The following is a 27,623-nucleotide window of genomic DNA, read 5'->3' on the forward strand; positions in this document are numbered from 1 at the left end:
TCATTTTTCAGTTATTTTTGATTCTTCATGACCCCAATTAGAATTTTTCTTGACAAAGATACTGGAATGGTTTGCCATTTCCTTCTCTAGCTCATTTTACAAAAGAGGGAACTGAAACAAACAGGTTAAGTAATTTGCCTAGGTTCACACACATAGTAAATGTCTGAGGCCAGATTTGAACTCAGGAAGTCTTCTTGACTTCTAGGTCTAGAGCTCTATCCATTATACCACCTAGTTACCCCATTACTAAGATATGAGGCAGTAAAGTGCAACAGTTGGGATTTCAAACCTGTTCTGGTTTTCAGTTACAAACCTCTTTTTATGCAAAACATTGTCTTCTTAAAAATGTATTTAATATTTTATTTTCCCCCTGGATTCATGTAAAAATCATGTTTTAACATTCATTTTTAAAACTTTGAGCTCCAATTTTTTTCCTTTTTTCCCCGCTCCATCCCCAATTGAAAAAGCAAGCAATTTGATATAGGCTAAAAATGTGTATTCATAATGCAATATATTGTTGAACAGAGAGCACATATTAAGAACTGAATGAAATTTTTATGGGATTCTTAGTCCTTTTTATACACTATTTATCTCTCTGCCATTATTACTGATAGTGTTACAGAAATGGTTCTACAGACTATACAGTATACACACACACACACATACACACACATGTATGTGTGTGTATGTATATATACAGATATAAAATACTTATATCCCTGTACATATATATATATATGTATGTACATATAAATCTATATATTACATATATTGCATTAGATATATTTAAAAGATTTTTGGGCAGCTAGGAGGCACAGTTGATAGAGCACTAGCCCTGGAGTCAGGAGGACCTGAGTTCAAATATGATCTCAGACACATAAGGATTACCTAGCTGTGTGGCCTTGAGCAAGTCACTTAACCCCACTGCCTTACAAAAAAAACTAAAAAAATTTTGTTGGTCTTTTTTTAACATCATCATAGCTATTCCCAATCTCCCTGCTCCTCCCAGAGAATCATTATATATATATATATTTTTTTTTTTAAATAGTATTTTTAAAAGGGAAAAAAATCAGCACAACTGATTGATATATTGAAAAAGTTCCAAAATTTATTCAATGTAACTCCCCTGTGAACATACTACCTTCACAAAGGAGTATTTGGGAGTATTCTCTCAAATTAAAATATTCTTTTAAGTCATTAATGATCTTTATAATTTTTTTATTCATTTTTGAGCTCTTCGTATATGATTGTTCTTTCAATTTACATTCTTGTTTACATTGTTTCCTTAGCTCAGCTTACTTCATTCTGTAACACTGTTGTTCAAGTTGATATATCTATGCTTCTCTGATTTCATCACAAACATCATCTTTATAGCTCAGCAATATTACATTCCATTATTGTGCTATAATTTCTTTAGCTATTTCCCAATCACTGGTCATCTGTTTCTTTTTTTTTACTATCACAAAAAGTGCTGTTGTAATTATTTTGTGTGGATTTGGGAAATTCTTGTTGATATCCTCCTTGGGATATATGTGCAGTAATGGAGTCTCTGGTTTAAAAAATTGAGTACAAACATTTTAGTCACTTTATTTTATTAATTCCAAATTGTTTTCCAAAATATTTGTACCACTTCACAGTATTAATATTCCTACCATTTCACAACCCCTTCAATATTGACTACTAAATTTGCCAACATGCAAAGTGTGAGGTGAAACATCAGGATTGTTTGAATTTGTATCATATTTATTATGAGTGATTTAGGGCATTCAAAGTGCATTCAAGTACAGTTGATTTTTGAGGGTTTATGTGGTTATGAATACTGTGAAAACTATTGTTCATATCCTTTGACTACTTATTTATTAGGTTACGGCTATTAGTCATATATATGTATATATATATATATATATGTATATATATATATGAATACATACATTAATTTTTTCTATGTCTTGGATAACAAACTTTTATCAGAGAAATTTCATATAGTTTTCCTTATTTGACTACTTCTCTTCTTATTCTAGGTTAATTTTGTCTATGCACCATTTTATATTTTTGCCCATTTCTTGGATCGCAATTGCCAGAAAATAAAAAAAAAGTCTAGAGGGCAATTGTTACACTGTTAATAAGATTCTTTGTACTTAGGTTAGTTTCAGACAACAGACAAAATTCGCTGCCGAGTCTTTATTCAAAGACTTTGTTATAGTTACTTATGTTCCTTTACTATAATGTTGATGGACACAAAGTCTTCTAAATGTTATCATGAGACTTTAGAAGAATACTTTTGTGGATGATGGCGATCTCTGGCACAGAGAAACAAAAAGAAAAGGAAATTGAACTATTAAATCTCCAGGCTAAGGAAACATTTTTTTTCTATGTCTCTCTCACAGCTAAAAATCCTCAGTTGAGAAAATTTCAGTGAATTTATCTGTTTTTTTCCTGATTAAATTGACAAGCACAAGAGTGCTGGGAGAGAAAAGCTGCTATTTATAATCAAGTATAACCAATTTATTCACTAGAACATTCACATACTGGAAAAATGTACCGAAAAAGAATTTAAATGTGCAACAAAAAAGCGCTTATTAAAAACTGATTTCTTGATTAAGTTTATATCAGACTGGACAGATGACACTCACTGCATAAGATATGCATAGGAGTGCTACATCTGTATTGAAGTGTTTTAAGTTATTGCAGTTTTGCATTATCACTACATATGAAAGAAGCTATTCAAGAATCTGCCTGATTTTGGAATTTATTTCAGAAGAAAAAGTAATGATAACAAAAGCAAGCAGTCTTGTATGTCTAAACAGCTCCCCATGCTCTAAAAATAACTCTAACTCATTTTGTAAATGTATTTTACAGATCACTCTTTTCAGTTCAGACTTTAGAGTCTCTATGAGCACACACCTGTGTTGACTCCTTTGGAATTCATTATAATATAGAGCTATGTTCAGTCTGAATAGCACTCTGATGAAAAGTTGAATACTGACATTTTTTTCCTTTTTCTTTTTAAAAAAGGAAATAAAAATAATAACCTCTGTTAAAAACTAATCTTAATAACTCTGCTTCTTTAGGTCTTCCCAGACAATCAACAGAAGTCAGTCAACAGATCTTGGAGACTTCTTGGAGACTTAAGATAATAGATTTGGGACTGGAAGATTTAGACTATTTTCTTTAAATGACTTGCTGTAATTCAATTTTCTTATATAGAGAGATAAATTATGACCCATAAAAAATAAAATGGTTTACTAACTCTGAAAATACCAAATAATTCATAGAGTATATACACCACTCTTGACTCTGAAAAATAAGATGAAATAAAATAAAACAAAACCAAAGAACTCACAGAGATTATAGACAAAAACCCTTCTTGGTTTGCTTGGAAGAGAAAATAGATATGTACATCAAGGGTCTGAAGAGACCCAAAGAAAGCAAGGCTAAGTAAACCTTGATACATATAGCAGTGGTTAGACAAAGAAACATGCAGTTAGCTGTAGTCATGGCAGCATGAAGGCAACAATGAGGAGGCAACAATGAGGCAAGTTTGATTCAAAGCAGGGCTTCGTGACCAGAACCTGTAAGTACTTATTCAAGCTTAGGCTGATGTGAAACAATTCTGGAATTTTGCTGTGGCTGAGTTTATCCAGGGGGTGAGCACAAAGGATTGATGTTATATCAAACTCAGGGCACAGATGACCTCCTGGTTCTTAGCTCTGGAAAACAGGTTCTCCTAATATTAAAAAGAGAGGGACACTCACGGCACTGGGATCCAGACGGCCTTAAGCAGAAATGCTGGAATTGGAACTCAGATTCTCTGTCGTCAAATCCAGTTTTCTCATCAGATATGCAAGGTATCCAGGCATGCTCTAGGAAGACACTGTTAAGTTCCTCCTCCCTTTAATGCCTTCTTGACAAATTGTGAATTCCTCTTGCCCCAAAAATGAAATTTTTGGGTTCTTGTTTGAGTTTCTAGAGAAAGAAGGTATATCCACAGATTTGGATTTGATTTTTTTGAGAGATGAAAGCATACACCTTTGGCTTTTCCAGGGAACAATGTACATTAAGGAATCAACGTCAGAAATATAGAAGGAACAAAGAAAAGATAGAAATGACATTAGAAGCTCTGATGCAGTTTTAGGAGAAAATAGAAGTTACAAAGAGTTCCTCCTGAGAGATGGGTAAGGGGTAAAAGACACATACACAGAAAGATATATAAAAGTAGAGAAAAGGCTGTAAATTCTTGGAGACATAAAGGAGAAGGATCAGCATCACAGGAAGTCACTAAGTGGAAAAGAATTGGAGACCTAATCTTCACTGGTACTGTGAGTCATGTAAACTCTGTGGTTACTGATGGAAAATAAACCCAACAATTAGGTAATGCAACTGGTTTCCCTAGCAATGCTGGCTTCTAGTGCTCTAGTAATCATACTTTCTGTTGACATTGTTCTGCTACAACTTATCCTTTTGTTTTTTGTTTTGTATTTTGTTTTTACAAGGCAATGGGGTTAGGTGACCTGCCCAAGGTCACACAGCTTAGGCAATTATTAAGTGTCTGAGGCCAAATTTGAATTCAGGGCCTGCTGACTGCAGGGCCAGTGCTTTTTATGCTGTACCACCAAGCTGCTCCCTTCTAGTTTCTTTTAAAGTCCTACTCTGATGTTGTCTCTTGGAACTGAGATTACCCTGAGTCTTTGTGGGGTTGTCATTCTGAGTCCTTGAAGGAAATATCATCACTTTAATAAAAGAATATATACTAATAGGTGATAGTGGAATACATGGGAAGAAAGATAATAAGAACTTACAATACTTCTTTTTAAGGAAATTAGTTTTCCATCAGGGGAGTTAGTTGGCAAATATATAATTTTTTATAGAATAAATATAAAATGAATAAATCCAAAATGAACACAAGATAGCTAGGAAAAAAAGAAAGGAGAGCATGAAAAGTTAAGTTATCGGGAAAAGTTACATATAGAAGCTAATCTTAAGCTATGTCTTAAAGAAACAAAGGGTCTATATGAGACTGAGATAAGAAGGAAGTATATTCCAGGTATGGAGGATAGTCAGTGCTAAGTAGTGAGACAGGAGATGGAGTGGTGTATGTGTGAAACAGAGAGAAAGTCAATTTGATTAGAATGTAGAATGTGAGAAAGAGAATAATAGCTAATGAGGCTAGAAAGATAGATGAAGGAGGGGTGGCTAGGTGGGGCAGTGGATAAAGCACTGGCCCTGGAGTCAGGAGTACCTGGGTTCAAATCCGGTCTCAGACACTTTATAATTACCTAGCTGTGTGGCCTTGGGCAAGCCACTTAACCCCATTTGCCTTGCAAAAAAAAAAAAGATAGATGAAGGACTTTTAAAACCAAACAAGAGGGAGACTTCCAGGGCAGAGCAAAGATGGCAAAGTGAAGCTAACATACTCCTGGAGCTTTCCCCTACCAAAGATAAATGAAGCCTCTACTCTGACTCACACTACAGATCCCACCAAGAAAAAGAGAAGATTCAGAGAGGTTTTCAACTGTAGACATCATGGAGGATCTTCAGTGAAGGTCTGCCTTTTGGGGGGAAAGAGAAAGTAAATTCCAGGAAGCAGGAGAGTGGGAAAAGCCAGTATGAGGCTTTTAGCCATAGTACGATCCAGATCCCAACAGTTTAACACTAGCTGATGTCCTGGCAGCTAGATAACAAGCCAGCAGGGAGGATCCCAACCCTAAACAAAGTCTGAACCCTGAAAACACCAGGGTAAAAGACAGAACTAGGTCAGGAACAAACCACTATTAAGTCAGACATAAAGGAGGTAAAAACCTCTACAAAGGAAAGGCCTGGACTGCATATAGGCAACATTTTGGCCAACAACAAGCAAAGGATCAGACCCCCAGCCCCAGCAAAATAAGAACTTGGATCTATAGTCTCTAAACCCTATGAGCAGAAGTAAAACAACAAAGATGAACAAAAAAGCTAAAAGAGTGTTCATTATAGAAAACTACTTTACAGACAAAGATGACAGCAATGCCATGTCTGAAGAAGCAATCAGTGAAAAATCACTCATGGGGTATGGGTATGGGTATGGATCAAAACAGTCAATAAACTGGACAAAAGATCATAGAAGAGCTTAAAAATGAATTTAAAAACAAAGAAGAAAACAATAAAAATGGAAAACGGGAATGAAAGTCATGCAGGAAAATTATGAAAAGTTGAGCAAAGAAATCGATTCTGCTAAAATTAAAAATAACTAGGCGGCTAGGTGGTGCAGTGGATAGAGCACTGGCCCTGGAGTCAGGAGTACCTGAGTTCAAATCCCACCTCAGACATTTAATAATTACCTAGCTATGTGGCCTTGGGCAAGCCACTTATCCCTATTGCCTTAAAAAAAAAACTAAAAAAAAGTAAAAATAATCAACTGGAAAAGGAAACAGAAGCTAATTGAAGAAAATAAAACCCTAGAAATTAGAATTGAACAAATAGAAACCAATGAATCTACAAGGCTACAAGATTCCATCAAACAAAAAGGCTGAAAAAACAGCCTTTGGGAAAATGGATGACCTGGAAAATAGATCCAGAAGAAACAATCTATGAATCATTGGACTACTAGAAAGCCTGGACCAACAAAAGAACCTTGAAAACATCATGCAGGAAATTATAAGGGAAATCTACTAGAACAAGATAACAATATAACCATTGAAAGAATTCATAGAATCCATCCAGAAAGAAACCCCAGGATAAAAACTCCAAGGGTTGTAATAGACAAAGTCCAGAACCCTCAAAAGAGATTATTGCAAGCAAAAAGAAAATCAAATATAAGGGAAACACAGACTCACACAGGACCTATTAGCCTCAACACTGAAGGATTGGAAGAACTGGAATAATATATTTTGGGAAAGTAAAGGACTGGGATTACAACCCAGAATTTACTCCCCTGCAAAATTCAGTATATTCTGTTAGGGGAAAAGGATAGATGTTCAATGAAATAGAGGACTTCCAGAATTTCCTGACACAAAGACCAGAAATGAACAGAGAATTCAATCGCCAAATACACAAAGCAAGTTTCCATTTAAAAAAAAAGGTAAATGAAAAAGGGAAGGAAAAATAAAACAAAACAAATGTTGGTCAGGACTATCAAATTGTATACAACCCTAAAAGGGGTTCCCACATATAACACTCCACCTCCTGTCTTGATATTTAGCACTGATTATCTTCCATATGAGGAATGTACTTCCTCCTTATCACAGTCTCATAGAAACCCTCTGTTTCTTTAAGACACATCTTAAGATTATCTAATTCTTTAGAACTTTACTTTTCTAAGAATAATTAGAGGGTAGAATATAATTGAAGAGAATGAACCTAAAATATATGGTATAAGGGGCAGCTAGGTGGTGCAGTGGATAGAGCACTGGCCCTGGAGTCAGGAGTACCTGAGTTCAAATCTGGCCTCAGACACTTAATAACTACCTAGCTGTGCGGCCTTGGGCAAGCCACTTAACCTGTTTGCCTTGCAAAAAAAAAACCTAAAAAAAATTATATGGTATAATTGGATCTTGTCTCTCAATTGACGAGGTCTATGATGACATCACTATATGTTTGAGACAAAAAGCCCTGAAGAAAAGCAGGGATGTTAACTTTAAACTTAGAATCTCATTATACTTTGACTCACTTTAATCACATGGTGCTTAGCACCTTGTCTAAACTACATCATAAACTACAGGACCTGAGTCAGTGTAAAGTTCCAAGTGAGACTTCCAGAGCCTCCAAGTACTTAGAGATCTTTAAGATTCTTACAATTGGGGCAGCTAGGTGGCACAGTGAGGCAGCTAGGTAGCACAATGGATAGAGAACCTGTCCTGGAGTCAGGAGGACCTGAGTTCAAATCCAGCCTCAGACACTTAAGAATTGACTAGCTGCATGACCTTGGGCAAGCCACTTAACCCTATTGATTCAAATAGAAAAAATTTAAATTTTTAAAAAGTTTTTGAAAATTTAAGATTCTTACAGTTAATTAGATCATGGTTTGACTTAATGGGTACCTCACTTAGCAAAGTGTTAAATGGGGGAGGGGAAACAAAATGGGAGAGACAATAGGCCTTTCTTCACTTAACAAGGTATTAAGTACCCTGTGTGGGGAAGGGGAGAAGGTAAAGTGTGAAAGAAATTGGCCTGGGGGAGGGGCAGAAATAGTTCAAGAAATGATATGACTTTGGATGATGCTTTGGCTCATGAGGAGGATTTTGTGTACTTGAAAAATACTTGAAGGGGCAAGTTAAAAATTATTATAATTAAAATTTGATGAAATTTGAGTCAGTGCTGCTTATCAAGCAATCAAGTAAATAATCTGTGATATCTTGATAACAATAGAAGCTTATCAAGCAGTCAAATAATCAAACTGTGATTGAGATGCCTGATTAATAATATTAGAGTGAAAAATAACACCAAGGGAAGAGGCACAAAGATTTATAATTTTAGAGGGAAAGAAGAGAGAATGTGAATGCTGAGTAAATTCTATTTAATAGATTTAGGCCAGTGAGGGAATAAGCTACATTCCCACTTGGGTTTAAAAATCTAACTTAATCTACAGGGAAGGGGGGTGGGGACTGGGAAAGGGAAACATAAGGGAAGAAGGGACTGATAAAAGGAAAGGAAAAGGATAAGTAAAAATAGAGTGTTAAATTTTTAAAAGAAAAGTCAAAGGAAAAAGGTAGTAAAATTTTGGTGAGGAGAAATAAGAGAAAAGGAAAATAATAGAGAAAGATAGCATGGAGGGAAATAGAGAATTAGTAATCTTAACTATAAATGTGAATGGATGAACTGTCCCATAAAATGAAAGTGGATAGCAGAATGGATTAAAAAACCAGAATCCTACAATATGTTATTTACAAGAAAGACATTCAACATTAGAAGGGATTCATACAGGGTAGAGGTAAAAGGTTGGAGCCTCAGCTGAAATTAAAAAACTGGGGTAGTGATCCTAATCCCAGCCAAAGTAAAAGCAAAAATCAATCTCATTAAAAAGGATAAGGAAGGAAATTACATCTTCTTAAAAGGCACCATTAGTAATGAAGCTATACCATTGCTAAAGATGTATAAACATGTTATACCTAGTGATATAGCATCCAGATTCCTAGAGGAAAAGCTGAGTGAATTACAAGGAGACCTAGACAGCAAACTTTAATAATGGAGACCTCAATCTACCCCCTCAGAACTAGATAACTCTTACAACAAAACAAACAAGAAGGAAGTTAAGGTGAAAGAAATCTTAGAAATCTTAGATATGATAGATCTCTGGAGAAAACTTAATCAGGATAGAAAAGTATATACCTTTTGCTCAGCAGTACATGGCACCTTCACCAAAACTGACTGTGTACTAGGGCACAAAAACCTTATAATCAAATGCAGAAAGGCAGAAATAATAAATATACATTTCTCAGACCATGATGCAATAAAAATTGCATGTAATAAAGGGTCAGAAAATGATAAACCAAGAACTAATTGAATTAAATAACTTTATCTTAAAAATAGGTAGTTCAAACAACAAATAGTAGAACTAATAATTATATCCAAGAAAATGATGATAATGAGACATCATACCAAAATTTATGGGATGCAACCAATGCAGTTTTGAGGGGAAACTTATATGAATGAAATAGAGAAAGAGGAGATCAATGAATTGGGATACAACTTAAAAAGCTAGAAAAAGAACAACTTAAACCTCCCCAATTAAATGCCAAATTAGAAATTCTAAAAATCAAGGGAGGGATTAATCAAGAAAATCATTGATCTCATAAATAAAACTAAGAGTTGGTTTTATGAAAAAGTCAATAAAATAGACAAACAATTTACCAGTATCAAAATAACCATCAATGAAGAGGAAATTAAAAGGATAATTCAGAGCTATTTTGCCCAACAGTATGCCAATAAATTGGATAACTTCAGTGAAATGAATGTATATTTACAAAAAATATAAACTGCCCAGATTAACAGAAGAGGAAATAAATTACTTAACTCTATTTCAGAAAAAGAAATTGAAGAAACCATCTATAAACTCCTTAAGAAGAAATCTCCAGGGGCTGCTAGGTGGCACAGTGGATAAAGCACTGGCCCTGGAGTCAAGAGTACCTGGGTTCAAACCCGGTCTCAGACACCTAATAATTACCTAGCTGTGTGGCCTTGGGCAAGCCACTTAACCCCATTTGCCTTGCAAAAACCTAAAAAAAAGTCTCCAAGTTCAGATGAATTTATAAGTGAATTCTACCAAACATTTAAGGAACAATTAATTCCTATTCTACATGAACCAAAACAGGCAAAGAAAAATTATAGACCAATCTCCCTAATGAATATGGATACAAAAATCTTAAATAAAATTTTAGCAATGAGATTACAGCAAGTTGTTACCAGTATAACACACCATGATCAGGTGGGATTTATACCAGGCAGGCAGGGATAGTGCAACATTAGGAAAACACTCAACATAATTAAACATATCAATACAAAACTAACAAATCATAATTATATCAATAGATGCTGAAAAAGCCTCTGATAAAATACAACATTCATTCCTTTTAAAAACACTAGAAAGTTTAGGAATAAATGGAGTTTTCCTTAAAATGATAGTGTCTATCTAAAACATAACAAATATATTTAATGGAAATAAACTCAGAGCATTTCAAAAAAAAATCAGGGGTGAAACAAAGATGTCCATTATCACCATTACTATTCAATATAGTACTGGAATTGCTAGCAATAGCAGTAAGAGAAGAAAAAGAAATTGAAGGAATCAGAATTGGAAATAAGGAAGCAAAACTTTCACTCTTTGCATATGATATGATGGTATATCTTGAAACAATTAACAAATTAAGCAAAGTAGCAGGATATAAAATAAACCCACACAAATCATCAGCATTTCTATATATGAACAACAAAGCCAAGAGCAAGAGATAGAAAGAGAAATTCCATTTAAAATAACTGTAGACAACATTAAATACTTGGGAATCTGCCTTCCAAGACAAACCCAGAAACTATATGAACACAATTATAAAACATTTGTCACCCAAATAGAGTCAGATTTAAATAATTGGAAAAATGTCAAATGCTCATTGTTAGGTCAAGCTAATATAATAAAAATGACAATTCTACCCAAATTAAATTACTTTTTCAGTGCCATGCCAATCAAGCTATCAATCCAAGCTAGAAAAAAATAGTAACAAAATTCATCTGGAGCAACAAAAGGGCAAGTATAGGAAGGGAACTGATGAAAAAAAAATGTAAAGGAAGGTGACCTAGCTCCATCAGATCTAAAACTATACTATAAAGCAGCAGTCATCACAACTAACTGGTACTGGTTAAGAAATAGAATAATGGATCATTGGATTAGGATAGATTCAAAAGAAATTGCAGTAAATTACTATAGCAATCAATTATTTGACAAACCCAAAGACAACAGCCTCTGTGATAAGAACTTGCTATTTGACAAAAATGGTTGGGAAAACTGGAAAATGCACGGCAAAAACTAGAGATAGATCCACATCTCACACCCTTATCAAAAAAAAAATCAAAATGGGTACAGGATTTAGACATAAAGACTGATACCATAGATAAATTAATAGACCAAAAAATACTCTATCTGATCTATGGAAAAGGGATACATTTATGACCAAACGAGAATCAGACCAGATTATAAACTGCAAAATGAATGATATTAAATCAAAAAGGTTTTGCACTAATAAAATCAATGCTGCCACAATTAAAAGGAAAGCAAAGATCTGGGAAACAATCTTCACAACCAGGAGTTCTGATAAAGATCTCATTTCCAAAATATATAGAGAATTGCATCAAATGTATAACATCACAAGTCATTCCCCAGATGATAAATGGTCCAAGGATATGAACTAACAGTTTTCAAATGAAGAAATTAAAGCTACATATAATCTTGGAAAAAAAATGCTCTAAATCACTATTTATTAGAGAAATGTAAATGAAAACAACAATGAGTTATCATCTCATACCCATTAGATTAGCCAAGATGAGAAAAAGGGAAGATGATCGATATTAGAGAGGTTGTGGGAGGATTGGGACATTGATCCATTATTGGTGGAGTTGTGAATGGATCCAACAATTCTGGAAAGCAATATGGAACTATGCCCAAAGAGCAATAAAACTGTTCATACCCTTTGACCCAGGAATTCCAACTCTAGGTCTTTAACCAGAAGAAATCATAAAAAAATTGGAAAAGTCCATTTGTTCCAAAATATTCAAAGCAGTTCTTTTTGTAGTGGCAAAGAATTGGAAATTGAGGGGATGCCCATCAATTGGGGAATGGCTAAGCAAGTTATGGTACATGAATGCTATGGAATACTATCATTCCATAAGAAACCATAAAGCATCAGACTCTAGAGAAACATGGAATGACTTATGGGATCTGATGCTGAGCATAGGAAGTAGAACCAAGAATACAATATACACATCAACATTATGAGATGAGCAACCTAGATGGAAGCAGCTCCTCTCAGCAGTCCAGAGAGCTAGAATGACTGTATTTGACTGGTTATGGACTATATTATCCCCAACCAGAGGAAGAAAAACAAAGCACACAGAAAAAAAACAGTCCTTCTGAATCTGATGAACACTTTATAAAAATCATCTCTTATGTATCTCTTTCCCTTAATCCTAATTCCTCTTGCCAAAAATTACTAATTTGTATACATGTTCAACAAAATATGTATGTAAAATGCCAACCTGACTGTTCCCTGCTGGGGGGCGGGGTAAAGGGACAATCGAGGGAAATTTTGTAAATTGGAAATATGCATATACATATGGATAAAAATAAATAAAAATTTTTTAATTTCAGAAAGGTTTTTATTTATTTTGAGTTTTACAGTTTTTCCCCAATCTTGCTTCCCTACCCCCCACAGAAGGCAGTTTGTTAGTCTTTACATCATTCCCATAGTATGCATTGATCTAAGCTGAATGAGATGAGAGAGAAATCATATCCTTGAGGAAGAAACATATAAAATAAAATATAGCAGAATTACATAATAAGACAATTTTTTTAGTTTTCTCTTTTTCTTTTTTTATTAAAGATATTATTTGAGTTTTACAATTTCCCCCCATCTTACTTCGCTCCCCCCACCCCCCCACAGAAAGCAATGTCAGTCTTTACTTTGTTTCCATGTTGTACATTGATCCAAATTGTGTGACAAGAAAGAAATCATAGCCTTAAAGAAGAGACAAAAAGTCTAAGAGATAACAAGATCAGACCATAAGATATCTGGTTTTTCCCCCCTAAATTAAGGGGGAATAGTCCTTGAACTTTGTTCACACTCCACAGCTCTTTATCTGGATACAGATGGCACTCTCCTTTGCAGACAGCCCAAAATTGTTCCCGATTGTTGCACTGACAGAATGAGCAAGTCCTTCAAGGTTGAACATCACTCCCATGTTGCTGTTAGGGTGTACAGTGTTTTTCTGGTTCTGCTCATCTCACTCAGCATCAGTTCATACAAATCCTTCCAGGCTTCCCTGAAATCCCATCCCTCCTGGTTTCTAATAGAACAATAGTGTTCCATGACATACATATACCACAGTTTGCTAAGCCATTCCCCAAGTGAAGGGCATTTACTTGATTTCCAATTCTTTGCCACCACAAACAGGGCTGCCATGAATATTTTTGTAAAAGTGATGTTTTTACCCTTTTTCATCATCTCTTCAGGGTATAGACCCAGGAGTGGTATTGCCGGGTCAAAGAGTATGCTTATTTTTGTTGCCCTTTGGGCATAGTCCCAAATTTCTCTCCAGAAAGGTTGGGTGAGCTCACAGCTCCACCAACAGTGTAATAGTGTCCCAGATTTCCCACAACCCTTCCAACAATGATCATTATCCTTTTTAGTCATATTGGCCAGTCTGATAGGTGTGAGGTGGTACATCAGAGAAGCTTTGATTTGCATTTTTCTAATAATTAATGATTTAGAGCAATTTTTCATATGGCTATGGATTGCTTTGATCTCCTCATGTGTAAATTGCCTTTGCATATCCTTTGACCATTTGTCAATTGGGGAATGAGCTTTTTTTTTTTAAAAAAAATATGACTCAGTTCTCTGTATATTTTAGAAATGAGTCCTTTGTCAGAATCATTAGTTGTAAAGATTGTTTCCCAGTTTACTACATTTCTTTTGATCTTGATTACAGTGGTTTTATCTGTACAAAAGCTTTTTAATTTAATGTAATCAAAATCATCTAGTTTATTTTTGGTGATGTTCTCCATCTCTTCCTTACCCATAAACTGCCCCCCTTTCCATAGATCTGACAGGTGGACTAGTCCTTGATCTTCTATTTTGTTCATAGTATTGTTTTTTATGTCTAAATCCTGCAACCATGGGGCAGCTAGGTGGCGCAGTGGATAGAGCACCAGCCCTCAGACACGTAATAATAATTACCTAGTTGTGTGGCCTTGGGCAAGCCACTTAACCCTATTTGCCTTGCAAAAACTAAAAAAAAAAAAAGTGTAAATACTGCAACCATTTGGATCTTATCTTGGTAAAGGGTGTTAGGTGTTGGTCTAATCTAAGTTTCTTCCATACTAACTTCCAATTTATAATAAGACAATTTCTAAAAAATTAAATTAAAGGTACATAGACAGTCTTTGGTCTTTGTTCAAACTCCACAATTTTTTGCAAGGCAAATGGGGTTAAGTGGCTTGCCCAAGGCCACATAGCCAGGTAATTATTAAGTGTCTGAGGCCTGAGTTGAACTCAGGTACTCCTGACTCCAGGGCCAGGGCTCTATCCACTGCGCCACCTAGCTGCCCCTCCATAATTCTCTCTCGGGATACAAATAGCATTCTCCATTGCAGATATCCCAAAATTGTGCCTGATTGTTGCCCTGTTTCTATGAGCAATTCCATTAAGGTTGATCATCACCCCCATGTTGCTGTTAGGGTGTACAGTGTTCTTCTAGTTCTGCTCATCTCACTCAGCATCAGTTCATGCAAAGCCTTCCAGGCTTTCCTGAATTCCCATCCCTCCTGGTTTCTAACAGAACAATAGTGTTCCATGACATACATATACCAGTTTGTTAAGCCATTCCCAATTGATGAACATTCCCTCAGTTTCCATTTCCTTGCCACCACAAACAGAGCTGCTATGAACATGTACAGGTGATTTTTTTTTACCCTTTTTCATAATCTCTTCAAGGTACAGACCCAATAGTGGTATGGCTGGATCAAAGGATATGCACATTTTTGTTGTCTTTTAGGCAAATTACTCCCCAGAAAGGTTGGATGAGTTTACAGCCCCACCAACAATGTATTAGTGTCCTAGATGTCCTACATCCCTTCCAACATTGATCATTGTCCTTTCTAGTCATATTGGCCAGTCTGAGAAGTGTGAGGTGGTAACTCAGAGATGTTTTAATTTGCATTTCTCTAATAATTAGTGATTTAAAGCAATTTCGCATATGACTATGGAAATTTTTTAAAAATCAAACAAGAGGAATTTGTATTTTATCAGCATCAGTGAGATGTCAATCGAGTTCTTTGTGTAGGGGATTATCATAAACAGATCTACAGAAATCATATTGACAGCTGAGTAGAAAATGGACTTGGGGGTGGGGGAGAGCGGAGGGAGAGGAGTGTGGAAGGCAGATCAGTTTGGAAGTCATTATAATAGTCCAGGCAAAATGTGAAGAAGGCCTGAGTTAAGATGGTGGTTGTGTTATTCAAGAGAAAGTGGCAAATGTGATAGATGTTAATAAAGGCAGAAAGAGTGAGCTTCAACAATTAACTGGATATGTGAAAGGGAGAGAGAGAGAGAGAAAGAAAGAGAGAGAGAGAGAGAGAGAGAGAGAGAGAGAGAGAGAGAGAGAGAGAAGTCAAAGATAACACCAGAGTTAAGAACTAGGAAAACTGGGAATGTTTGAAAGAGATATGGATTCATGAGGAAAGATATGTTTTAGGTATGTTGAGTCAATATAGTTTATGCTCTGGCAGCTCCTATCAAGTGGAAAGGTTTCTACCATAGGCCTGGTGATAGAGAACCATTCTGTGGAGTACCATTTTGACTAAGTCAGATAAGCTCATTTTCAGGGCAGACATAAAAGGAAAATTTTTTCAATCACAACAACTTTTTGAGACTATAAGAGTTGAGATCTGTATTGGTAATAAACTGATAATAAAAAAATTCACATCAATGAAATCACAGATGCTCAAAGACTAACAGGGACTTAGGCAATAGCAAACTGTCTTCCAATTATAATGAGAAGCATCTTCATATTTTTTAAAAGCTGAAAGGATATGATATAATTTCTCTTCATTTTAACCCATTAATTCTCATATAGTCCATGATATCTACACAACCACTAAGTCTCAGAAGTAGCTCTCTGGATTCCAATCCAGTTCTTCCATTATACCATACTATCTCTCACTGTGAAGACAGGATGGGCTAGGTAAAGGTTTTTCTCATACCTAAGACAGCATCCTGGTAGAAGGTAATGTGCCTAATGGATAGAGAACAATACTTAGTCAGTGACAACCTCTCTGAGTGTCAGTTTTCTCCTCTATAAAAATGGAGATAATAGTGCATGTACTATTTGTCTCATGATATTATATGAAAACATTTTCCTAACTTTGAAGCACTCTATTAATGCAGTCAGACATAGATATTATAGCAATTGTTTCTTTGGGGATTTTTCTTTGTTAGAAAAGGAAAGTTGAATTGAAGATAGAAATAAGAGAAGGGTATAGGAGAGGGGGAGAGGGAAAATTTTTCAATTTTTCAATTTTTTTATTATGAACTCAAACATTAGCATTTTAATTAGCAAAAAGAATAGAAAAGAGAATTGCATATGAAAGTGAGTTTTTCTTATATACACTTTACTTTTAAAATTAAATTTAAAATGATAGTAGCAAAAATGTCCTATGTATGTCTCCTAATACTCCTTTGACTCTCTTCTGAGTTTTAAAATTAGTTTCATTACTGTTCTTTTCCTTTCTTCATTTTTTGCAGCATAACACCAGCCACCTTCTTCTTTTACATTCTGCTCCCCCTTTAAATATAAGTGTTCCATTTTATATTGCAAGCATAATCTAGGAAACAAATGCACATATTAGACTTGTCTAAAAATGTAAGATCCATTCTTCACTTCTAGTCAATCACTTCTCAGCCACAAGATGGAGGACATGATTCTTCATCAGTCTTTGGAATTCATATTTGGTCATTGTGTAGGTTGAATTTCTTAAGACTTGCAATCCTGTTGTAATCGTAATGGAAATTGTTTTCTCAGTGTTGCTAATATACTCTATGTCCATTTACTGGTTTCTTTGAATTTGTTATATCCATCATTTCTTATATTGTAATAATGTTCCATTATATGCATTCACTATAATTGGTCTAATCATTCTCTAATTGATGAGCACACATTGTTTTTACAGTTTTTGCTATAACAAAAAGTAGTACTATATAGATTTTTATAAGTCTAGCTCCTTTCACTCTCTTTGACCTTTTTGGAATATCCGCTATACCCACACAAATATTTCTCAAATGACTGCTATTTTTAAAAAAAAAAGGCATCAAAAAGCATCCATTTTTTAAAAAAACGTTTCATGGAAGAACAGGATTCTTGGAGGAAAATGTATCCAAGAAAACAGAAATGCCAACATTCCAGAATTAACACACAAAAGGCATATATAATTATTCTTCCAATTGGAGTCTACATTTTTAGTGAAGAATTATGGGATAAATTAACTTTTCAATTTTTTTTATCATTCTTCAGCTAGGATGGGGCAAATTGTCACATAGTCACATTTTTCAGAATCAGAATAATAGAAATCACAGTACTGGAAGAAACTTCACAGCTCCTCTCATCCAACTCATTCCTAAATAAGGAGTCTCCCCAGTGATATGTCCACCGAGTAGTCATCCAACTTTCACTGAAAGACCTCAAAGGAAAAGGAACCCTTGCCTCCCAAGGTAACCTATTTCAGTTTAGAATTATCCTAATTGTTAAGAAACTTTTTAACACATTGAGACACAATCTGAGTCTCCACATTTAAAATAAAGAATTTTTAATTACTTGTAAAACAATTTTTAATACTTGTTTTTTAAATTTTTGATTTCCTATGCCCAAAGGGCAACCTTTGATCTAACAATACCAACACTGGGTCTATATCCCAAAGAAATCATTAGAAAGGGGAAAACTTTCATATGTTCAAAAATATTTATAATTTTTTGTAGTGACAAAGATTTGGAAATTGAGGGAACGCTCACCATTTGGGGAATGACAAACAAATAAAGGTTTATGACTGTTAAGGAATACTATGGTTCTGTAAGAAATCATAAACAGTTGAAATTAATAGAAGTATGGAAAAACTTGCATGAACTGATACTGAGTGAAGTGAGTAGAAGCAAGAGAACATTGTACACATTAGCAGCAACATTGTGAGAAGATCAACTATAATGGATACGGCTCCTCTCAGCAATTCAGAGGGCTAGGACAATCCTGAGACATCTATTAAGGACAATGCCATCCCACATGCAAAGATAAAACTATGGAGTCTGAATGCAGAACAAAGCATACTATGTTCACTTTTTTAAAACTTTTGTGTTTTTCCTTTCTCATAGTTTTTTTATTTCCCCTTAATTCTAATTCCTCTTTCAGAAAATATGTTAAATGCAATTGTATATGTACAACTTTTACCAGATTGTTCACTGCCATGGGGAAGGTGAAGGAAAGGAAGGGTTGTAGAAAAATGTGGAAGTCATAAATTTGCAAATAGATTAATATTGAAAACTACTTATGCATGTAATTGGAAAAAATAGAAGAAAATTTCAATAAAAAAATTTGATTTACAAATGCTTTTCCTTCCTTGTACCCTCCACCTCCTTGAAAAGGCATATATGTGTATATATATATATATATATGTATATATATATACATATATATATATATATATACACAAATACATATCTGAAGTAATACAAAGCTTACTTTTATATTAGCCATATTGTAAAAAAAAGAAAAAAAAAAGAAAAAAAAAAGGATGGGGGGAGGTGGCTAGGTGGCACAGTGGATAGAGCACTGGCCCTGGAGTCAGGAGTACCTGAGTTCAAATCTGGCCTCAGATGCTGTGTGGCCTTGGGCAAGCTACTTAAACCCATTTGCCTTGCAAAATCCTAAAAATTTTTGATCTGCATTCAGTCTCTACCAGTTCTCTAGAGGTAGATAGCATTTTTCATCATAAGTCCTTCAGAAACATCTTGGATCATCATTTTGCTGAGAATTGCTAAATTGCTCACAGTACAATATTGTTATTACTATGTGCAATGTTCTCCTGCTTCTGCCTACTTCACCTTGCAGTAGTTCATATTAATTTTTCTAGGCTTTTCTGAAACCATACTGCTTGTAATTTCTTCTAGCACAACAGCAGTCCTTCATAATCATATACACAACTTGTTTAGCCATTCTGCAATTGATGGTCATTCCCTTGATTTTAAACTCTGTCACTACAAAAAAGAACCACTATAAATATTTTTATACATATAAGTTCTTTTCCTTGTTAAGAAAATCTCTTTGGAATATAGAACTACTAGTAATGTTGCTTGAGCAAAAGGTGTACACACCATTTTATAATTACAAGTTGTTCTGCAGAATGGTTGGGTGCATCAGTGTCTCAATTTTTCCACAACATTTGTCATTTTCCTTTTCTGTCATATAAACCAATCTGATAGGTAAGTGTTTTAATTTGTATTTCTCTAACTAGTAGTGTGATGTAGAGCATTTTTCCATATCTTCAGAAAACTGCCTGCTCATATCCTTTGACCATTTATCAATTGTAGAATGACTTGTATTCTTATAAATTTGATTCAGTTCTCTACATATTTGAGTCCTTTATCAGAGAAACTTGATGTAGCATTCTCCCTCCTGTCTCCCCCACCTGCATCCAGTTTTCTGCTTTTCTTCTAGATTTCTTTCTAGATTTGTTTGTGAAAATACTTTATAATGTAATAAAAATGATCCATTTTATTTTCTGTAATGCTCTCTATCTCTTGTTTTATCATATAGTTTTCTCTTATCCATACATCTGACAACTAAGATATTCTATGCTCCCCTAATTTGCTTATGATAGCATCCATTATATCTAAACCATGTACCTATTTTAACCTTATTTTGGTATATGGTGTGAATGCTGGACTATGCCTGGTTTCTGACAAACTTCCATTTTTTCCCAGCTATTTTCTGACTCTTCATGATTGCATGGACAACAGGTCCTTTTATCCTTCACTATTACTTGAGGTTTTTTTAACTTTATATTTATTGTTTCCATAATACTATCTCTCCATCTCATCCTCTGCCATACCCTTTTCCTTTTGACTTCAGTCTTTCCCAATATTAGAGTCTTTCCCAGAGTTCCCTCATCTTATGTGACCAAAGCATTTAAATTTCAACTTCCAATATTTGACATTCCAGTGAATTAATTTAAGTATTGACTGATTGACCTCCTTGCTGTCCAAGAACTCTCCAAAATCTTCTCCAGCATCACAATTGAAAGGCAACAAATTATTGAATGCAAGCACTCAGCTTTTCTTATAATCCAACTTTCATAGTCATACATACTACTGGAAAAAGTCATAACTTTGAGTATGTAGACTTTTGTCAGCAAGGTTATGTCTCGGCTTTTTAGTATGTTGTCCAGATTTGCCATACTTTTCCTTCTAAGGAGCAAACATCTTTTAATTTCCTGGCTGTAGTCACTCTCTGCAGGGATTTTTTTTTCAGGTTTTTATTTTTTGATTTTTGTTTGCAAGGCAAATGGGGTTAAGTGGCTTGGCCAAGGTCACACAGCTAGGTAATTATTAAGTGTCAGAGGCTGGATTTGAACTCAGGTACCCCTGACTTCAGGGCCAGTGCTCTATCCACTGCGCCACCTAGCTGCCCCTCTGCAGGGATTTTTTGAGTCCAAGAATACAAAATTTGACATTGCTTCCATTTCTTCTTCTTCAGTTTGCCAGAAAGTGATAGGATCAGTTAACAAATCTTAGCTTCTTTCTAATGTTAAACTTCAAGTCAGACTTTACTCTCTTCCCTTTTACCCTAATCAAGAGGATTCTTAAACCCTTCCTTGCCTTTTGCCATCAAAGTGGTATCATCTGTATATCTAAGATTGTTGATATTTCTGTTGGTATCCTTAAATTCAGATTTTGATTCTTCCAACCTGGCATATTTCATGATATACCCTGCATATAAGTTAAATAGGTTGACAATATATAGCCTTGTCATACTTCTTATCCAATATTAAACCATTCAGTTGTTTCATGTTCAGTTCTATTTCTTCTTGGTCTGCATGCAGGTTCCTCAAAAGACAAACTGATCTGTTACTCCTATCTCTTTGAGGACTTACCACATTTTTGTTGTGATCCATACAGTTAAAAGCTTTAGTGTAGTAAATGTGGCCTTAAATATCTTTTATGGAACTCCCTTGCTTTCTCATTAATACAGTGAATGTTAGCAATTTGGTCTCTCATTTCTCTGTCTCTTCAAAACCAGCCTGCTCTTCTGATATTTTGCAGTTCACAAAAATCACTGAAACCTAGTTTATAGAATCTTATGCATAACCTTGCTGATATGTGAAATGAGTGCAATTGTTTGGTAATTTGACCATTCCTTGGAATTGTTCTTCTTTAGGTTTGGGACATAAACCAATCTCTTCCAGTGCAGTGGCCACTGTTGTGTTTTCCATATTTTCTGATATATTGAATTCAGTACTTTTAACAGCATCATCTTTTGGGATGATAAATAGCTTAACTGGCATTCTATCTGCCTTCAAGATGAGGAAACTGAAACTTGCCTAGGATCACACAATAAGTATCTGAAATCAGATTTGAACCTAGGTCTTCATGACTTCAGACCCAGCATTCTATCCATTGAGCTACCTAGTTTCCTTCCCTCATACAAGGAAGTATTCAGTGGAGGTGGAGGAAACTGAGGGGAAATTACTGTCATAAAGAAAAAAATTTTAAAGCCCAAGGGATTGGGAGAAATAATTAGTTGCAGGCATGCAGATCCAGGATGAAAGGTTATTATTGGATCAAAAGATACAATATGGGAAATACTGGAAGAAGTGACTGGATCCTCATTATTTCCCCAAATTTCCAATTTTAATAATAATAATAATATAATAATAATAATAATAATAATAATAATAGCTAAATAGCTTTAACATTTGCAAGGCTTAGGGGTGGCTAGGTGGCGCCCTTGAGTCAGGAGTACCTGAGCTCAAATCCGGCCTCAGACACTTAATAATTACATATCTGTGTGGCCTTGGGCAAGCCACTTAACCCCTTGCCTAGCAAAAACCTAAAAAAAAAAAATTTGCAAGGCTTAACATAAATTATCTTATTGGAGTCTCACAACAACCCTATATAGAAGTACTACTATTATTATCATTCCCATTTTACAGATGAGGAAACTGAGGCTAAATGACTTTTTCAAGGTCTCAAAACTAATTGTGTCTGAGGCAGGATTCAAACAGCTCTTCCTAACTTCAGACTAGGACTACTAGATCCATTCTACCACCTAGCTGGCATCCTACTTTGTAATAGGGAATATAGTGACTTTTTGTGTTCTTCACCCCACTATTGTAATAAAGTGCTGATATTCCTCCACCTGGCTCAGTCATATCCATGATAACTCTTAGTAGAGTAGCTTGCATTATCAGTCATAACTCCTGAGAACCTGCAACTGCAGAATCCCAACACTTGGAAAATCTTGATAACTAACAAAAACTTTCTTACTCAGCCTGAGAAATCAACATTCTCTTCATGGTTTCCCTCTGCTTGCAATTAGATCTTCTGAGTGGAGGGCTTCAGCAAAATGTTTGATAACCAGTTCTACTGAAATGAGAGTCAAGAAAAGGCTACTCAAGTTGGAAACAAATCAGTGACAGAAAGAGATACAAATCACAGCTGGTATTTATTCTCTGGGGGAGATTTGAAATGGCATAAGAAGAACAGACAATTTATTTTCATATAACACTGCCTTGCATGCAGAAATATATTCAACAGTGGCTCAACACAGTACAATCTGGGGATCTTAAGCTTTTGAATTTACTGTTGGGTTTTCAGAGTAGCTTCAGATCCTGCTCAGATCCATGGGACAGAAATATGATACATCTGCCACTGTTAGACACACGCATCATTACCATCAGTTCATTTTCTGAATATCCAGATGTCCATTTTTTAAAAGGAGGAGGTGTAGGGTAGAGATATCACGTGTTGACCTGATATATTTGCCTTCTAAGCAACTTTTCAAGAGCACATTAATCTCAGCAGATATGGCAGACAGTTCCCCCTCCCTGCTGGATTTTAGTAAATGGATCTGCAGAAGCAGAGGAAAAACCATTGATAAATGACAAAAGATTTTCTGCAGGTTCTAACCTGGATTATATTTATAACACAGAACTTGCCAATGCTGTATTAAAAAGATATGCATTTACATCTGCATATGTGTGTGCATACATGTATGTGAAAGTCATTAAAGCTGCACATATTTAAGGTCGAGCATTTCCATTTAGCAAGATAGCCACAGAAGCCTGCAAACATCCTCGTGCTTCAGAAGCTGGGAATCGACCTTGACATTTGTTCCGTGGGCTTGACTGTAGCCAGGGAAACATAATCCTCATCTTGGTCAGTGAGTAGGTGGAGTCTGGAAGATGGGATCTTGTGGTTGCTAAACTGTTTTTTGTTTTTTGTTTGTTACACAGAGATGTTGGAAGTGTTTCCACTCTCTTCTGAAATGAACTATAAAACTACATGGGAATGTTCTGCTGATTCAAAATAGCTGTGATCCTTGCCCGTCCCCAATCATGCTACTGGAATCTGGTGTAACAGTATGCTCACAAGAATGACTCACCCAGCTCCTCTTAGTAGCTCTTTGTCTCTGTCACTCTGTCTCTCTATCTCTATTTTTGTTTCTCTTTATATCTCACTGTCTCTTTTTCTCTCTGTCTGTCTCTTTCTCTCTCTGCTGTCTGACTGCCTCTGAGTCTTTCTTCCTCCAAATGGAAAAATTTATTGCCCTCTCATATGAATATTTGTAAGTATTACTCATTTAAAGAGATTACTTATTTTGCATTTTCCTAGTAAGAGAACTTTGTGTTACACCTTTCCACTTAGCCCATTGGGAAATTCAGACAGGGGAAAAGGGATAATATTTTAAGACTTAGCTCCCTCCCACAAAATAACAAATCTAACAAGGAAACAATAAGAGCCTGTTATCATACCTGAATTACAGGTTTTCTGTGTTTTGGTGAGAAATGTTTAAAACATCAAGATTACACAAGAGACGGGCAGCTAGGTGGCGTAGTGGATAAAGCACCGGCCTGGAGTCAGGAGTAACTGGGTTCAAATCCAGTCTCAGACACTTAATAATTACCTAGCTGTGTGGCCTTGGGCAAGCCATTTAACCCCATTTGCCTTGCAAAAACATTAAAAAAAACAACAAAGATTACACAAGAGACACAGGATAATTAAATGCACAGCATAGTGACATGTTTTGCAATGGGCATTCTGAGAAACACACCTTAGGTATAAATAAGATATCAGAAAAGCCAGAAAAAAAAAATATATATATACATGATTTTATTCCTATAAAACATCTTTTTTAAAAGTGGTTGTAGGAATTATACACAGCTCTATTTTACAAATAGAGAGTAAATATTTCTGAGTAAAAATTTAAAATAACAAAACATAAGGACAAAGGTTAAGTAATTTGTGAATCAGATGCAGAGCAGAGATTGAAAGACAATTCAAAGGAGTGAAGATATAGACCACATGACCCCTGTGTACAAGACTCAATCTTTTGAAGGCAAAACCCTAGTAATGACTTTAGTTCAGTAAAAAACAAACAAACAAAACATACCCCCCCAAAAAAAAAACCAAATAGGGACCCTATTTCATTTTTACTACAGTAACCATATCACCTATGCTACTATTGCTGGCAAACCATGGTATAGTGGAGAGAACACTGGCTGGCTGTGGAGTCAGAAGAAACAAGTTTTATTTATTTATATCTCACCTATTTACCACCTGTATAATTTAAAGCAATTTACTTCTCTCTCTCTCTCTCTCTCTCTCTCTCTCTCTCTCTCTCTCTCTCTCTCTCTCTCTCTCTCATCTGACTTTCCCATTCCAGTCAAGTCTTTGCAACTACCCTCCAGATACTCTCTCCTAACTAGGAAAAACCATTCCTTGTGTGACTTAATCCAATTGACTCTGGAATCAATTGCCTTGAAGGAATCTTGATTGGAAATTCAGCCAGTGAGAAGGCATATAGCTGATTATATCTACTCTAAACCATTCTTTATTTCCCAGTTGACAGTGCACCTTAACCATCTCTGGGTTTTCAACCTTGCTACCTCAAATTATTTCAGGCCTTTGTTCTCAATTCCCAATGGAAAAACAATTAAATCAATACTGTGTAATCCATACCAAGTAATCTGTACTGTGTAATCTCTATATTGAACAATTAAATCTATATTGTGTAACACATACCATGTAAATTGTTTGCCCTATGGTTCTACCCGCTGTTCCTCTGACTTCTCAAATCAAAAGTATCCTTCTTTGGTCAATATTCCCTTATTTATTGTTTCCTTCAAGGAGACAACCTGTTAAGGAGAATGTAAACTCCTTGAGGACAGGCACTTTTGGATTTGTATATGCAAAGCATAATGGCTCTTGGCACATAAGAAATATTTAATTGGGGCAGCTAAATAGTACAGAGGCTAGAGTACCAGCCTTGGAGTCAGGAGGACCTGAATTCAAATCCATCCTCAAACACTTGATACTTAGTAACTATGTGACCTTAGGCAAGTTACTTAATCCTCTTGTTCCACAAAAGTAAAAATAAATACTTCCTCAAATAAATACTTTTAAAAAATTCATTATGCATCTACATCTAAATCTATGCTCACATTAATATCACTCAAATCATATTTTCTGTTTATACTTCATCTGAATTTTAGGTTAGTCTTTAATATAGGTGGATTTAGGTGATTTACCTTCATAAAATGCTTTGATGGCCAGTTCAAATGCAATAGAATATAAGCTTCTCAAGGGCAGAGATTGCTTTGATTTTTGTCCTTTGTATCACAGTACCTATCAAAATGTTTGGTACATAAGTAGGCTTTTAGTAAACTCTTGTTGAATTAATATACAAAAGAATAAACAACACTGAAATGGTCCTACTGCCCTAAAGTATCTCCCCTACTGGACTTCAGATGATCTAAAATAGTACTGTTAGAAATTAATTTCTTCATATTGTGTCTCCAAAAAATCCTATTAAAAGTAAGATACCCAGAGCCCATAACTCGTAATTCTTAAGCTTGGGGCAAACCCATTGAAAATTGGGAGGGGGGGGACAGAGAAAAGCAGAAAGAGCAGGGTATCAGTTTTCATATCCTACCTCATAGGCAAAGACTCTCAGTGATCCAGAAACATGGCAAGATAAGGTCTATTTTAGAGATATCCCTCCCCCACCCCTACTATTGACCCTCAAAAAAGCAGGATAGGGAAGATAGTAGCTTCCTATTTTAACTTGCTGTGTTTGCTAAATAGGCTAAACTCAGTTTTAACCTGCTAAAACAGTAAAAGTTATTTGAAAACCCTCTAATTTGGGGTACTCATTTATTTTTACTTTTAAGAACAAGATGAATAACAACTCTAGGTAAATCCTACGTTGCAAATGGTGCCCTAGGAAAGATAATATTTTATTCATTTTCATCTAATGACTCCTTAGCACATATATAATTTATCACTACTTTTATTCTTCTACCACTTTATTTTTATTTTTAATATGATTTAATTGATTGAGAAGTAGAGAAAAGTAGAATCACAGATCTGCCCTTTAGTATGCCACCCTCCAACCCTCCAATCAGAAGAGAGAGGAAGCTAAAGGAGTAGGGAAACTGTTGACACTTTTGTTCTTTTTTAAAAACACCAATGACATTTGGGGTAGTATCTTGACTTATGGGTGAATTGGATTTAAATGAGGCAGAGTTGCACAAAGTTGTCTTCCTTACTCTCTTCTAGAGTCATCCAAGTCCAGAGGCAAGACAAAAATCAAGATGACTGTGATGGCCCATGATGCAGCGAATGACCTTGGCATCTTAGATGTCTGACCAAGCTCTAAACACTTCACAAAGTTCTTCTCATCCTCCTGTTCCACATGAAGAAGTCTTTACATGCTTGATGTAGACAGCCTTCTAATTCACCAGATGATCAACTTATCCTTAGAGAGGCATCATATTCCTTGGAGTCCAAACAAAGCAGAGCAACTGAAGAGTCCAGGTTCCTTCCTTTGGAAGGAAACCTCCAGTCAGAGGGGAGAGGGGGCTGAAGAAAGTGGGAAATTGTTGAGTATTCATCAATTAGGTATATCTGGAAAAGCTTTCCATAGAAGTTAGCATCTGAACTAAATTTAACAAAAAAAGAATTACAAGGAAAAGAGGTAAACCTGAAGGCTAGTCTGTGAAAAGTCAGAGAAACAGGAAATTACATTACTGACTCTAGGTACGTTTAGGTAGGCAATTTTGATTGAAACATAGAGTATTTAGAGAAGTAATTGTAAAAAAGTCTGGAAAGGGAGGTTAGGGCCAA

At 35.4% G+C, this 27,623-nt stretch overlaps 1 long non-coding RNA gene across 1 annotated transcript; it reads left to right on the plus strand.

Annotated features, from left to right (window-relative positions):
- The first annotated feature begins 3,568 nt into the window (after positions 1 to 3,568).
- Positions 3,569 to 27,623, plus strand: LOC141502081 (uncharacterized). Its single transcript, XR_012472390.1, has 3 exons — positions 3,569 to 3,848; positions 17,746 to 17,942; positions 27,057 to 27,623. It is a non-coding gene; the product is annotated as an uncharacterized LOC141502081 (long non-coding RNA).

The sequence above is a fragment of the Macrotis lagotis genome, chromosome X (assembly GCF_037893015.1).
Source record: "Macrotis lagotis isolate mMagLag1 chromosome X, bilby.v1.9.chrom.fasta, whole genome shotgun sequence".
NCBI lineage: Eukaryota > Metazoa > Chordata > Mammalia > Peramelemorphia > Peramelidae > Macrotis > Macrotis lagotis.